A 14,407-nucleotide genomic window follows, 5' to 3' on the forward strand; every position below is an offset into this window, starting at 1 on the left:
AATGCCCATGAAATCATCATGAATCAAATTTGACTTGACTTACCTTATTAGTAGCATTATGATTGTTAACAGGGTTATATAGGGTTTAATTTCAATTAAATATTCTTACATGGTAGACCATCCACAGTTGAAATTAGTTTTTCAGCTTTGAGTAAAACTTTCTCTTACACTTGATATAACACAGATTCCTTTCATCATCTTAAAAACATATTGGCTGGATTCATGCATCAAGCCATAGTTTGTTAAATAAGCCATAATTAGTTGAGTTTACACACAGTTCTACGCCATTAAACATGATTATTAAACACAACTGACTGGATTCACACACCATACTTAACTAAAACCAAACAAAGTGCATTATGGCTTACTATGATGTGTGAACTGTTAGACCACAGGGTGACTGGGTGAGAAGTAACAACAGAGAGGAGAAAAGAAAAAAAGGAAGTTAGTGGCAACACTGACAAATAAAGACCTTTCTTATACCAACCCCCCCCCCCCAACATGGGGGAGGATGAGCGATGCAGGGTTGATATAATGGGCAACGTTTTGAACTAATTATTCTATTTCTTAAAATATGATGGTAAAATAAAAATTATTGACAGCATTTCAGGAAATACATAATTTATTCCCTCAAAGAACTTTCCAAGCTTTGAAGCTTTTCTTTTGCACAGTTGTAGCCCCAAAATCCTCTCTGGCAGACTTCCATGGTTGTTTATAAAGGGGATGAAAAATGCCGTTCTGAAGAACAGTGAAGGCCTGTACTTCAAAAACAGTGTTGATTCCTCCACATTAAAATAACTTTTACCACTAGAGACAGAGGGGCTATGTCAGTTAAATTTAGTAAGGGGGAAGTGAGCATTACTTACTGTGCTGAACGGCCAACTTAACTTGGGAGACACATTTTGCCAAAACACAAAAAGATTATTCAGAGTTAAATTTGAATAAAGCTGGCTTTGTTCTGTTATAGCAGACATACTATCCAAATTAGTCTAATCATTGCATATTCTAAATAGTCAAAGTACACATACAAAAAAGATTAATTTTTTAAATTAAATTAAATACAACTGCAGGGAATTGGAATTATTATTTTAAAAAGTGATTCTGAGAAAAAGGTGTGAAGAAATGTTTTAACCTATTTCCTGAATAAAACCAACCCATCAGAGCTTCCAATTGCTCAAGGCAGGAAGTAAGAAAGATGCTCACAGCAATTCAAAGTAGATATGATAGCTGTGTTCAAGCATGACACTAACTTGGTTTGTTAGTGTTATGTATGAACCAGGTCTCTCTGATTTATTACACAATGTCTTAGCTTGATGTGTGAACCCAACCAAAGTTCGTCAGATGGTTTTATCATATGTGGCTGCATTTTTAAGCAGGGCTTCCTTACATTATTGAATAAAAAAGGAGGAAGAAACCAATTCCAATTGTGTTTACAAAAGTAGAAACAGGTTAAAAACTATCTGGCTTACGCTACAATCCATACCAACTATTACTAAACAATTACAACAAAAAGCAGACACCAAGAGTCATATCTAGTTTGGCCCTAAAAAAGAAACATTATCCCTTTTGGTATTAGGAATTATAAGATAAAGCTACAAAGCCTAAGTCAACTTTGTGGATGAACTTTTAACAGAAGGAATGGAAGAGTCAAAAAGGATCATCTAGCTGACCTTATATTTCCAGTTGCTGGATAATGTGGAGAACAAGAGTTTCTCTTGTAAAAATCCAGGTTTTTATACATTACCTATGGGAAAAGCTTACATAGCTCAATCTACCTAGAAATAAGCCATTCATACAGACAATATTAGGATTCTTCCCTGGGAAGGAGCCTAGGTTCTTTTCACATTTTAAATGTGTCAACTAAATGCCCAGGTCCTTATCTCAGCACATCCAAGTCAATATGAGAACCAGAGCCCTATCCATGTATGGCTGAATACTTGTAATTTTGTTTCTCCAACTCACTGTTCTGCAAAAGGTATGGTCTTGATCATATAAACAGAACTGCTTGCTCACTGTTGTGAACCAAGTCTCATGGGCATATACATTCCGTCTAATGCAAAATCAGGGTAGACTACAGGCCTCCCCCCATCAAATTCTCATCAAAACAATAAACTTGAACAGCATCAACACCAAAACATCTCTTAAAGTTCAGAAGGTTTCTGCATTATATAGTCACAGGGTTAAAAGTTAATTGTACCTGAACTGATTATGAGCAACCCGTGTTGTTTATTTCCTTGTATAACACAAAGTACGATTAAATTTCAGTAGAGTAGACTACCTTAGTTGGTAGCTGACATAAGGAGTATGTTAAAAATGTTCCTTCAACCAAGTTTTTGAACTTTTTGAGATTACTGCAGTAATAAAAGCAATTAAAAGATATCAAATCACTCACTCTATTCATTCCAATGACAATATTCTAGCCTAAACATTTGTAATTATTGCAACTTAAGTCATGAAGCAGAGAGCACCAAAGTTAGGCCAAACTAGTAAATGCCTGAAGCCAATTATTGATTAATGTTGTAGTTAAGAAGCAGCTACAAGGAGGGAAGGGGGAATAATAGTGCAATCACAGCAGTAGAGAAAAAGTATTAAATCCTCCCACCCTTTCCAGAAATCCACTCCCCAGCTATAATTTGCACCAAAAGGGAAACAAGGTTTAGAGAAGGGGGACGGGAGGCTTGAAAACCCTGTTATCACTCCAAATGGCCACGAAGTTTTTCTCTCACTACCCAAAGCTTACTTGAATTGATCACATCAACTCTGGCTAGTAAAGGTGTTTTGAACTTAATTTTTAAGAGATATTTCCCTCTGCATGGACACTTCAGAAACTATTTTTCAGGCTTAATTTTCTTTTTTAAATCACCATTTTGGAAATATCAATCCTGAAAGAAAATCACATATTTCAAGAAATGTGTCATTGTTTTACTTGACCTTAGAAACATTTAAACTTAAAAGAAACCAAGATACTGCAGTATGACTAGCAAACTCAGAAATGGTGAAGCCACAGAATGACATCATGTGACTTGTATATTTGAACAAAACTTTCTCAATATGAAGAAAGCATTTAAAGGCCCTAATGTATAGGTAATGTATTCCATACATTTAAAGAGAATATATAGACAAACATTGAAAAGTTTCTACTTGTTACACCTAAAAAAAAAGAATAATACCAGTTTGTTTGAAAGCTCTATAATTCTGCACACCAAATACATATTATTATACTGAGCCTAAAATATTAATTAGCAAAACATTGAAATATCATTTTCTTTCTTGTTAGAAAGCAATGCTTTAGATCTGGACAAAGCCCACATTTCAAGGTAGATCAGGGTAATTCAGAATGGATGTTTGATTACTCAAGAAGGAACAATTGGTTCCAATCCACTGCGGTATCAGTCAAAATTCTCTGCAAAGCCCCAGTCTCACTGTTCTGAAACTGGTGGTGTTGAAGCAGCTATTCCCAAAAAAAAAAAAAAAGGGAAAATAGGCACTTAAGTTCACGATGGGGATAAAAGAGAGGAAGAGGAGGAGAACTGGACCAAATGGACAACACATCTGTCCTATCCACTGAATGGTGCCTTCGATAGATGGCAATATCATCAGGAAACGGTCTGTCATCGATGAGCAATGCCAATCATTCAAACTGCAAGCACAAAGAATTTATTAGGCGTTTGAGGGACACTGCAAAAGAAGCCAGGGCATGAGGTCTGGAGGCAACTTTGTCCCCCAAAACAGTGCAGGACGCCTCTAAGGAGTCACACCCGACTCAAATAATTGCTGTTTGAGCTGGGGTCAAGCTGGATCACTGCAGTCATTTATCTTCAGGAGAACAATATCAATTTCTCCTTTCCTCCTGTTCTTCAGCAAGTTTTAGTACCAAGACTTGTATGATCATCTGAGGGTGTCAGCTTATAATGTTGCCCTTTAATGCTTCTTGAGAGATTGTATAACATTGGTTGGCCAACAGAGAAAGATTAAAAAAAGGGATGGCTACCACCATAATCCCTTCCACTAAGTACCCCTGGGAACAGGCAGACATAGCAGCTGGTCTCAGAGTCTTCTCTCAATTAAAGAACAGAGATGAAGAATCAAAATCACCTGAGAGAGATGTTTTCTTTCTGTACACTATAGGGAGAATTGTCCCCAGGAGAACACCATTCTGTTTTTCCAAGTTGTGCTTTGCATCCACGTTAGATCAGAACTGAACCAAAGTGCTGCCATGTTGGATTAGACCAAGGCCAGCATTTTTGTTTTGGTCCTAATGGTTTAAGAAAGGGAGAAAAACTGCTCTCTGTCCCATGCATGATATTATACACTTTCCTTAACCGTGTCTTCCCTGAGTTTTCTTTCTTCTGAAAAATTCTAGATGGTCTAGCCTTTTCTTCTAAGAAAGATGTTCAAGTGCTCTTTTTCCAGCTTTATGATATCCTTTTTCAGATCTGGCAACCCAAAATGCATACATGCAAATATTTTAAAGATTTGTGTAAGGATATTAAAATGCTGGCAGTTTTGTTTTCAGCCTCTTTCCTACTGATCCCTAGTATAAAATCCCAAGTTGGATTGAACAGGCTAGTTCTGCAGCCCCAGACTTTTACAAAACCCTAGTATTATTAGTTAATTCTACTAGCCTCAGTAGTTAGTTCTAGTCACTTGCTAGAAACAAACTTATTCTTTACACACTAAAATAAAAATTGGGTTGTCCTAATACTGTTGCCTGGCACACTGAAATTAATCCTGGACTGTAGTGTTATATTTCATTGGAAAATATTGCAATGTCTTAAAATATCTGCAATTTTCCAAATACAAATCCTGATTAATATTTTAGGGCTAAACTAAAAAATGGGAGGTAACAATATTTTCCAAAACTGAAAATAATGGGAACTAAAAATAATTTTAGTTATATTATTTTCATTTTATTCCAAAATTTGCTTTCTGTAGGGTCAATTCCATCAAATAAAAATCTATCATATACCAACATCTAACACCTTGCCTGTAACCTCAAGCAGTTTTGCTTATTTCTAACTCAAGTGTTTCCCAGCCTTGGCAAGTTCCAGGTGTGTGGACTTCAAATCCTAAAATTCCTTAGCCAGTATGACTATTGCTGAGAATTCTGGGAATTAAAGTCCACATACCTGGGATTTACCAAGTTTGGGAAAAGAAATACTGGAGCTTAAGGTCCCAGGCAGAGAAACAGGAAGATCATCATGGGAACAGCCAGGGACTGAACTCCAGAGCATTCTGCATGCCAAGATTATGTTTCACCAAGCAATGGTCCTTCCTGTTCCCTATATGTGGAATTAACTACTTACTTTTTTGCTTCTGACATTTACAATAGAAAGGGACTGTAGCTTTCCATTACTCTGTGCTATCTTACTAAGGTAATACATACCCTCCCTTAAAATGATTTTCTTTTGAACTTTGCATAGAGAACTATAGAGCCAAATGTAAACTCATATCCAAGAAATATTGTTTTCTTGACTGCCCCCATTTCCAACATTTAAAACAATTTTATCCACACTATGCATTTTAGGTTATCTATAAGTTAAAAAAAAATTTTTTTTTCAAACAACTCTGACCATAGCTTGATGGCACACTAATGCCAATGTATGGCGAGCTGCAATGTCTCTTGGGGCTGAATAGAGTGCAATGGCCTTTTTAGACCAGAACAGACAAGAGGAGCAACCTATGGCTTATTTTAATGCTGTTAACAAATTTCCTCTCTGTCCAGAAAAGGTCTCTTTGGACAGAGACATTTGGTCATGCCTCACTGATCAAAATAAATCACAGAAAACTGGTGTACCCATCAGAGTTTTATTAATGGATAAGATATTAATCCAAGTTGCAATTTCATGTAAATTTGTCCTTATTAGCCTTCCTTGTGGTCACTCGCTTCTTAGGCACCTCCTGATTGGATTATTGCAAAGCACTCTACGTGAGACTACCCTTGAAGATCACCCAGGAGCTTCTGTTGGCCCAGAATGCAGCAGTGTGAGTAGTTACAGACACAACCCATTATGCACATGAGACAGTGCTACTCCTCAAGTTGCTGTGGCTCCCAACAAGCAATTCAAGATGCTGGTTATCACCTTTAAAGCCCTACATGGCATAGAACTGAGCTACTTGCAGGATTGCCGGCTCCCAAGAACATCTGCCTGCCTCACACATTCCCATAGGGAGGGCCCACTCCAGGTCCCCTCATTTAAGTATTGCCATCTCATGGGACCTAGGAAGTGTGCTTTTCAGTGGCTGTCCCTGCTCTTTACAAAGACCTTCCCCAACATACAGCCCTGCTTCCAACCCTGCTGGCCTTTGGAAAAGCAGTCAAGACTTGGCTCTTACCCCAGTTTTGGTAGTTTTCAACTATTCCATTCAGTTTGCCATTTTGTACCACCTGGTTATCTTTTAATGTGATATACAGTGCATTTAGAAAGTATTCAGACCCCCTTCACTTTTTTCAATTTTGTTATGTTGTAGCCTGATACCACAATCTTTCAAATTCATTTTTTTTTCTCATTAATCTACACTCAGTACCCCATAATGACAAAGTGAAAACAGAATTTTAGAAATGTTTGCAAATGTATGAAAAAGGAAAAGCTGAAATATTACATTGGCATAAGTATTCAGACCCTTTGCAACAACACTTGAAATTTAGCTCACGTGCCTCCCATTTCTCTTGATTGTTGCTGAGCTGTTTCTAGACCTGATTGGAGTCCACCTGTGGTAAATTAAATTGATTGGACATGATTTGGAAAGGCACACACCTCTCTATAGAAGGCCTCACAGCTGACAATTCCTACTGTGTCAGAGCAAAAGCCATGAGGTCAAAGGAACTGCCTGCAGAGCTCAGAGACAGGATTATTGCAAGGCACAGATCTGGGGAAGGCTACAGAAAAATTGCTGCTGCCCTGAAGGTTCCCAAGAGCACAGTGGCCTCCATAATTCTCAAATGGAAGAAGTTTGGCACAACCAGGACTCTTCCAAGAGCTGGTCACCCAGCTGAACTGAGCAATTGGGGGAGAACCACCATAGTAAGAGAGGTGACCAAGAACCTGATGGTCACTCTTACTGAGCTCCAGAGATCCTGTGTGGAGATGGGACAAAGTTCCAGAAGGACAACCATCACTGCAGCCCTCCACCGATCCGGGCTTTATGGCAGAGTGGCTAGATGGAAGCCTCTCCTCAGTGCAAAACACATGAAAGCCCGCTTGGAATTTGCAAAAAAAGCACCTAAAGGACTCTCAGACTGAGAAGCAAGATTCTCTGGACTCAATTCTAAAAGTTATGTCTGGAGGAAACCAGGCACCTCTCATCATCTGCCCAATACCATCCCAACAGTGAAGCATGGTGGTGGCAGCATCATGCTGTGGGGGTGTTTTTCAGCAGCAGGGACTGGGTCAGGGTTGAGGGAAAGCTGAATGGAGCAAAGTACAGAAATCTCCTCAATGAAAACCTGTTCCACAGTGCTCAGGACCTCAGACTGGGCTGAAGGTTCGCCTTCCAACATGACAATGATCCTAAGCACACAGCCAAGACAACACAGGAATGGCTTAGGGACAACTCTGTGAATGTCCTAGAGTGGCCCAGCCAGAGCCCTGACTTGAACCCTATTGAACATCTCTGGAGAGACCTGAAAATGGCTGTCCACTGACAATCCCCTTCCAACCTGATTGAGCTTGAGAGGTTTTGCAAAGAAGAATGGCAGAAAATCCCCCAATCCAGGTGTGCAAAGCTTGTCACGTCATACTGACAAAGACTCGAGGCTATAATTGCTGCCAAAGGTGCTTCAACAAAGTACTGAGTAAAGGGTCTGAATACTTATGCCAATGTGATATTTCAGTTTTTCCTTTTTAATAAATTTACAGACATTTCTAAAATTCTGTTTTCACTTTGTCATTATGGGGTACTGAGTGTAGATTAATGAGAAAAAAAATGAATTTGAACGATTGTAGTATCAGGCTGCAACATAACAAAATTGAAAAAAGTGAAGGGGGTCTGAATACTTTCTGAATGCACTGTATGGTTTCTTCTTGTTGTTCAATGTTTGTTTGTTGTATGTCACCCAGTATTTTGTTGGCTGAGTTATATAAATGTGGCCATATAAATGCTTAAATAAAGATCACCTATCAGGACAGACTAAATTATGCCAGCATACTTTTGTGCCACTTCACTGATTGAAGGAAAGCACATTAAAACAGCTGTCTGGATGATTTCTTGTCAGTGTCTTTACTTCTGGTGGAAGGAAGAAAAACATTTTTCTAATGCCAAAAGGAACACATGCAATTTGTTGTTAGTCACATCTCCAGCAAAGCTATGATTGTAAAACAATGACTATGTAGCCCTTGAGGACCAACTGTGGCATATTTGCCACACCTTACAATGGGTTGGGTGCACATCTGATAAACAGAAGTCTGTAGACAATAGAAAAGTGGTAGCCAAGGTCAATGAACCACAACTTTTGAGAGTTCAAAAACTACAAGATGTGCAAAATCTTTATGCATGCACTAATATAAAAAATATAAAATCATGATTATACTGTATTAGGTAGAAGCCTTATGGTTTTTATGCTAGTTCTAAGCCTTCTAATATCTGTAATAATGGAAAAAACATGAAAGGTCAGATTAATCTTCTCTTTCCAAACAAAGCCTACAGGCTCAAGAAAGGTAAAGAATAATTCTCTCCTTTAATGCCCTTTAAAAAAGCCTTGGAAATAATAGATTAAAGCCTTGTGAAAAGGGAAACGGTGTGAAACACGAAAATGAGGGAAGAGATCCAGCTCTGATTTGCTATGATGAGAGAAAAGAGTTTCTGAAGAAGCAGATTAATTCTTCTTCCCAGGTGAAACAGCATTGGTGAGAAAGAGTGAAAAGGCCCTAGAGTGGCCATTCCTGTATTGCCAAAAAAAGACTGCAGACTGACCCATTTCCATATGCCAATCTAAGATGCACAGATGCAAATTTAGAACCAATTACTGTAATTTCAATAGAAACACAAATAACGTTTTTCAGCACAGAGCAAGGCCATTCAGCAAAAAGTCAAGATGGCAACCACAACCATTTGAGCAAAGCCCCACCCCCTTTTAAAGGGGGGTAGGGTTTTGACTGGTTACAGCCACCATTTTGACTTTTCTGGCTCCAGCCAAGGATGCCCATGGGAAGACTGTAACCAAGAAATCTGTGGGCTGGCTCATTCCACTAAGGGGCAACACAAAAGCCCTGCTTTTCACCCCTTCTGATTATTATTTCTTTTTTAAAAAGATCACTCTTCAGAAAATACTCTCAGGTAGAAAACTGTTCCCTGCAAAGTAGTTACTTGTTTTATAGGCTTACCTACCACTTCAATTGTCAGCTGACTCTGAGCAGCTTACAACCCTATCACATATAAGAAAGATTAAAACAACTAAGAAATAAACCAGATAAATAACATTATACAGTTTAATACTCCTATGCTGAGAAATCATTAAAAAAACATATACGTACACTTCTACGCAGGAAATATCTCTCTCAATTTATGTCCCTCTCAAAGCCCTGTTGAAATTACCAGACTGCTTTCCTAAATCTCTCTAATATTGAGGACAACTCAAGAGGAATGCTGGAGATATGGCCACAATATCCCATAGCTTGGGCCAAATCCCCACAAGACAGCTGCAGGGTCCCAAGAGGTATGGCTGATCTTAGCAGCTTCCTTTCTGACTTGGACTTTGGCTCGCTCATTCCTTGACTAAGCCTGGTCTTGCTCCTCCTCCTTTTTCCACGCTGCTCAAATCTTTTTGGCAGCTGTCTCCACTTCCTCTGAATGCTTCTTCAACAATCTCTTTTTTATTGGATGTTTTTGAGTTGTAACAGTTTAATTCTAAATGCTGTTATTTTATCCGCATGTTATTGTTAACTGCCTTGATGGTATTTTTAGTGGAAGTGAGGAATATAAATATTCTATCTAATAACTATCAGTTCTTGCTTCTGACGTAAGTAATGAACAAACTTACTGAATATAATGGACTACATTGGTATTATTAAAATACCATAAGTCATATCTTCCTAAATCAGGACAGTGCCAATAGACTGTTTATCTGCACAATGATGTTAATGGTTAAACAATCCACATGCATAATTCCTCACCTTCAAGAGCCTCTGCTTATTTATCAAGAAAAAGGGACGCGTTATTGCCAAGGCAGCTGCAGCTATGTCCACACTACGGTGGGTGATACACATTTTTCCCCCTCAGTTGTTTCTTAAACAACTTCATTCTGCCCCAATGCTAAACCATGACTTAGCTCAAGCAACCCTTGATCCTTGAATTCCCAGCAGCTTTAGCCCTTCAGATGTTGCTGACTACAGGTTCCCCATCCCCAATGAATGAAGATGCTTAGGATTAGAGAGAAAAACTTGCTGCAGTCTGTATAGTATTGATGAAACCGGATTTATTTCCAGTGTGCATGCTTGTTTGGTATTAAGTTTGTCATAAAATGTGACAAGAGCCAGCTGCATGGATAACAAAAAGGGTGTTGGGGGTCTAGTTCATCAACATCTGAAAGGGCACAGATTGCCCACCCCTGATTTAACAGTACTAAAATGAGATATAGTGACCTTTGGGCTTGTATACTCCTAGTCATCCCACCAGTGCAGATTAAATGCCTTAAGTGGTTAACAGGGTTCTGCAGTGCTTCAGAAATGATTCCAAAAGCAGATGGGAATGAAATATCTGTCTCCAATACATTAAAGCACCCAGCAGCATCTTTTCCTGCATGGCAGCAGTAGGCTGGGGTTGCACCTGCACTCTCACATGCTTGAAAGCACTTTTGGGAGACTGAATCTAATTGCTGCATAACCTTAGTGGCTAACCTTTTATAAGGTTAGTTGTGGCAAGTATATTTCAAGCCATAGTTTATGAGATTGGCTTGTTTTTAATCATCTTGGAGTTAAGATTAACTTCTTTGTCCAAGTTTAGATACCATGCTAAATTGTGATTATTCTAAAAGGAAGCATCTAATCTGTGGCAAAAGGGGAGAATGCTAAGTGCACAAGGCCAAGATTAATTCTCATATATAATTTCACATTACATTTCAAAACAGTCATAGTAGCTTGTCAACTAGAAAAAAAGAATTGTGCATTTATGTCTTGCACATCATATGACTGGGTTCATCCATACGCTTTGTGTTAACCATAATTAGTTGATAACTTCACTCATGTCAGAACTATACAGCTTTCAAATAGTTCCATATGTGAACCAAGCCTATGAATTGTTTTCATATTATTCTAATGCAAGGTAGAGAACTTGAGGATCTTATGATGCAATCCCATTAGAGATGGATAGGCTTGACTATTTCACCTCCTCTTAATTTCTCATTATTTCTTCACTACATTTGTTCTATTTTGTTACTTCATAAACTTTGCCTACTTTTGTTTAACACCACCCAGAAAATTATAAATATTTCTGTATTTTCTCTAAAGTAGCATTTTTGAGTACACTTTTCATAATATACACGTTTTTCCGTGTGAAGGTGCACTGCAAAATTCTAAAAAATCAATTTAGACCCATTATTGTATTTCTACACTGACCGAAGGACCCACATCAATTATAAAAATATGGATTAGGCCACGATACAATCATTCCAGTAGAAACTGTACTGAAGATTACTGAAACTGTAATCTCTCTCTTTCTCAACTGGTACAACAATTAGTAGGATAACAAAGCTTCTCTATTAGACAGTAACAAGGGAATGATCAAAGAGTGTTTCACAATATTTTGAAACCTTACCTTGGACTATAGAAATATTATGGAGGTGCCATTTAAGAGCAAACCAAAGAATCTCTAGTCCAGTGGAAAACTGTTTATCTGCCATAAGCAATTCCTGCAGACATGGTATTGAACTATAAAAAAGTCTTTATGGTGCCTTTCCCAGTACAAAAAGAACACAAATGCATTTGCTGCTACCTGAGGCTTCATAAATTAACAAAGCAATGCCTGAAGGACAGGGCAAATAACATTTCATACTTATAGTCTTCCATTCCTGTCACACCTAGACTGCAACACACTTCCTCTTATTCTCCTGGCACATACAGTACTAAACTATGGAGAGATTCATCTCCCTCCAATTACTTTTCTTCCCATATCAGCAGTACAATTAGTTACTTTCTGTTCTCAGCAGCAGCTGCTATTCTCCACATTTATGGATGCCTCTCGGCAAGTCACTGTTGGCAGCCGAAGGAAAAATGGGGGGGGGGGGAGAACAAACAAAAGACTTTGCAATGGAATTTAATCTGAGGATATTAGCCTTCCCAATTTCAGTGGACTTGCTATAATTCTGGATGTATTCCAATTTCTATTCATAACTCTCTTTCTGGACATTGAACTGGAAGCATCAGATCTGGTAATAAGATGCTTTATTTTCTATTGGTATGGCAAAAGCCCTGAGCATTTCTCATACATTGGTGACATATGCTTTAGACTGCTTGGGTTTTGCACTTGATGTTTTTTTGATGCCAGCACCTTCTTTTTATTCTTAGAACCGTGGGTACCTACATCAACTTTGGATTTCTTCTTCGGGCAAAAAAACCATCTCTCTTACATCTGCCCAAAGAAAGAGGGGGGAGGAGTGACCTGAGGATTCTCCCAGTTCCAAATCCAACTGAGCCTACAGCTTTCTGGAACAAGAGAAACATTCATTTAATTCAATCCAGCATTATCAGGCTTGTATTTAAAATACAATGCCTTCCTCAAAGGAAAATCTCTAGGGTTTTATTTTCTCATATTATAAATGAAGATGGTTTCTGCAAAAAAGTACAGACTACTGAATTTTATATTCTTAGTTCGCAAGGGGCATCATGCCAGACTGAAGCTTCATCTTTACCATGAAAATCCATTCTCATCCAGACAGTTAATACCATGTAGTTATTCAACAGCACAGAAGATACGGTCTACAGACCTTGTCAGAGGCCTTCTGGTCTGTTAATATTTCCTATACTGCATTCCTTAACTTCTACAAGATGTGAGAAAAGAGGGATGATACCCAGGAATCTAGCATCTAAGCATCCAGCCAGAAAAGTGAAGAAAAGAGGTATCAGTTTCTGTTTGCAGAAGTGTAGAGAGCTACTTCAGCACAGTGGCAAAACCCAAAATAAAAATCAGAGAATCCAAGGTTCAAATCCAAATTTATTTACAGCACAAGTATAAACATGTCTATTAATACCAGCAGAAGTTGTGTTCAATATCACACACTGCCATAATGTGGCTCTGTCAATATTGCAACTGTGTGAAACCAGTCAATTCTGACTCATTAAACAAACCATGAAGACAGCTTCACTATGTTCGCTTGCACTAACTCCCAGGTAAACAGGTGTAAGTTTAAAGTCTAAGGCTATAATCTTATGTTCACTTACCTGAGTGCAAGACGCACGGAACACAATGTCTTACTTTCGAACACCCACAAAACCTGAGCTTTGTGCTTCAAGCGGTCAAGGCAAATCACTTTCTCACAAGCTCAGCGCCCCTTCCTCCATGCCACAAAGGGACAGTAGCACCGGCCTACCGAACAGGATTGCTGTGAAGGATGCAGAGCATGATAGTCCCAGCCTTTTGAAACCCTGCAGCTCCCGAGTATTACCGATGAGACTGCACAGAATCTCTTATCCGCAATACAACTGGGCGGGTAGAGCATCTAAGAACCCGGGTAGAAATATTAATAATCCGGCAAACCGTGTATTTTACGCACCTCAGCTCGCAGGAGCCCCGGGTGAGTGCACAACCGTGCAGGCGGGGCTCAAATGCTGGACGAGGGAGTGCGAGAAAAGACCGGGCGAGGCAATCTAGACGAAGACCCAAGCTTACCTCTTAGGCCTTGCTGGAGGAAGGAAAAAGAAAACCTCCACCATTTTTTTCACTCACGCTCACGCTCTCGCTCCCTCGCTTGTCTTAACGCAGAGCGAAGCTAATGGCCAGGCCCTATCCAATGGCACCAGAAGCAGAGCCCATGTGATTGCTGGCGACGCCTTTCCTCCCCTCCTCGCGGTTCAGGTACGGTGCAGCTAAACGGAGCGGCGTCCCGAAAGGAAAGTCCGCCGCGCGCCACTGTCTCTTCGCTGCTCGTGCCCGGCTGCTTTTTCTTTCTTTCTTTTTTTTCCCCCAGATTGGCCGGGCGCCGGGCGCCGCGGCAGGAACGCCCCTCCTCGCTGGCCTGGGGACAGGTGAACGTGGAAGAGCGCAGAGATGCGCCCAGGGGGAGGGGCTCCCGGCTACCCTGCCGCCTGAGATCCGGCTGTGACCTTGATCTGCTTTATATGGGTCCGGAGCAGGCCCTGCAGTTAGGACGAGGGGGGCAGCGGAGGTTGGGTGTCATAACCCAACTTTGATTTCCTTTGTACCCTTCCTCCGCTTCCCCCCAGTAGCCACCCTGTGAGCAAGGGGAAGCTGAAAG

At 39.7% G+C, this 14,407-nt stretch overlaps 1 protein-coding gene across 6 annotated transcripts in view; it reads right to left on the reverse strand.

Annotated features, from left to right (window-relative positions):
- Nucleotides 1-14,143, reverse strand: part of LRRC8D (leucine rich repeat containing 8 VRAC subunit D) — a 74,002-nt gene extending 59,859 nt beyond the window's left edge. For 2 of the 6 annotated variants that reach the window (XM_088153840.1, XM_088153836.1), the window contains exon 1: nt 13,706-14,143. The gene's annotated coding sequence lies outside the window, so the exon portion shown is untranslated. Of the gene's footprint in view, nt 1-13,373; nt 13,535-13,705 lie in introns of all 6 variants that reach the window. The other 4 variants (XM_088153837.1, XM_088153841.1, XM_088153839.1 and 1 more) reach the window with 4 other exon arrangements.
- Nucleotides 14,144-14,407: the final 264 nt, after the last annotated feature.

This window comes from Python bivittatus, unplaced genomic scaffold (assembly GCF_059951505.1).
Source record: "Python bivittatus isolate LINGU-HERP-01145 unplaced genomic scaffold, Pbiv_v1 ctg000700_np1212, whole genome shotgun sequence".
NCBI lineage: Eukaryota > Metazoa > Chordata > Lepidosauria > Squamata > Pythonidae > Python > Python bivittatus.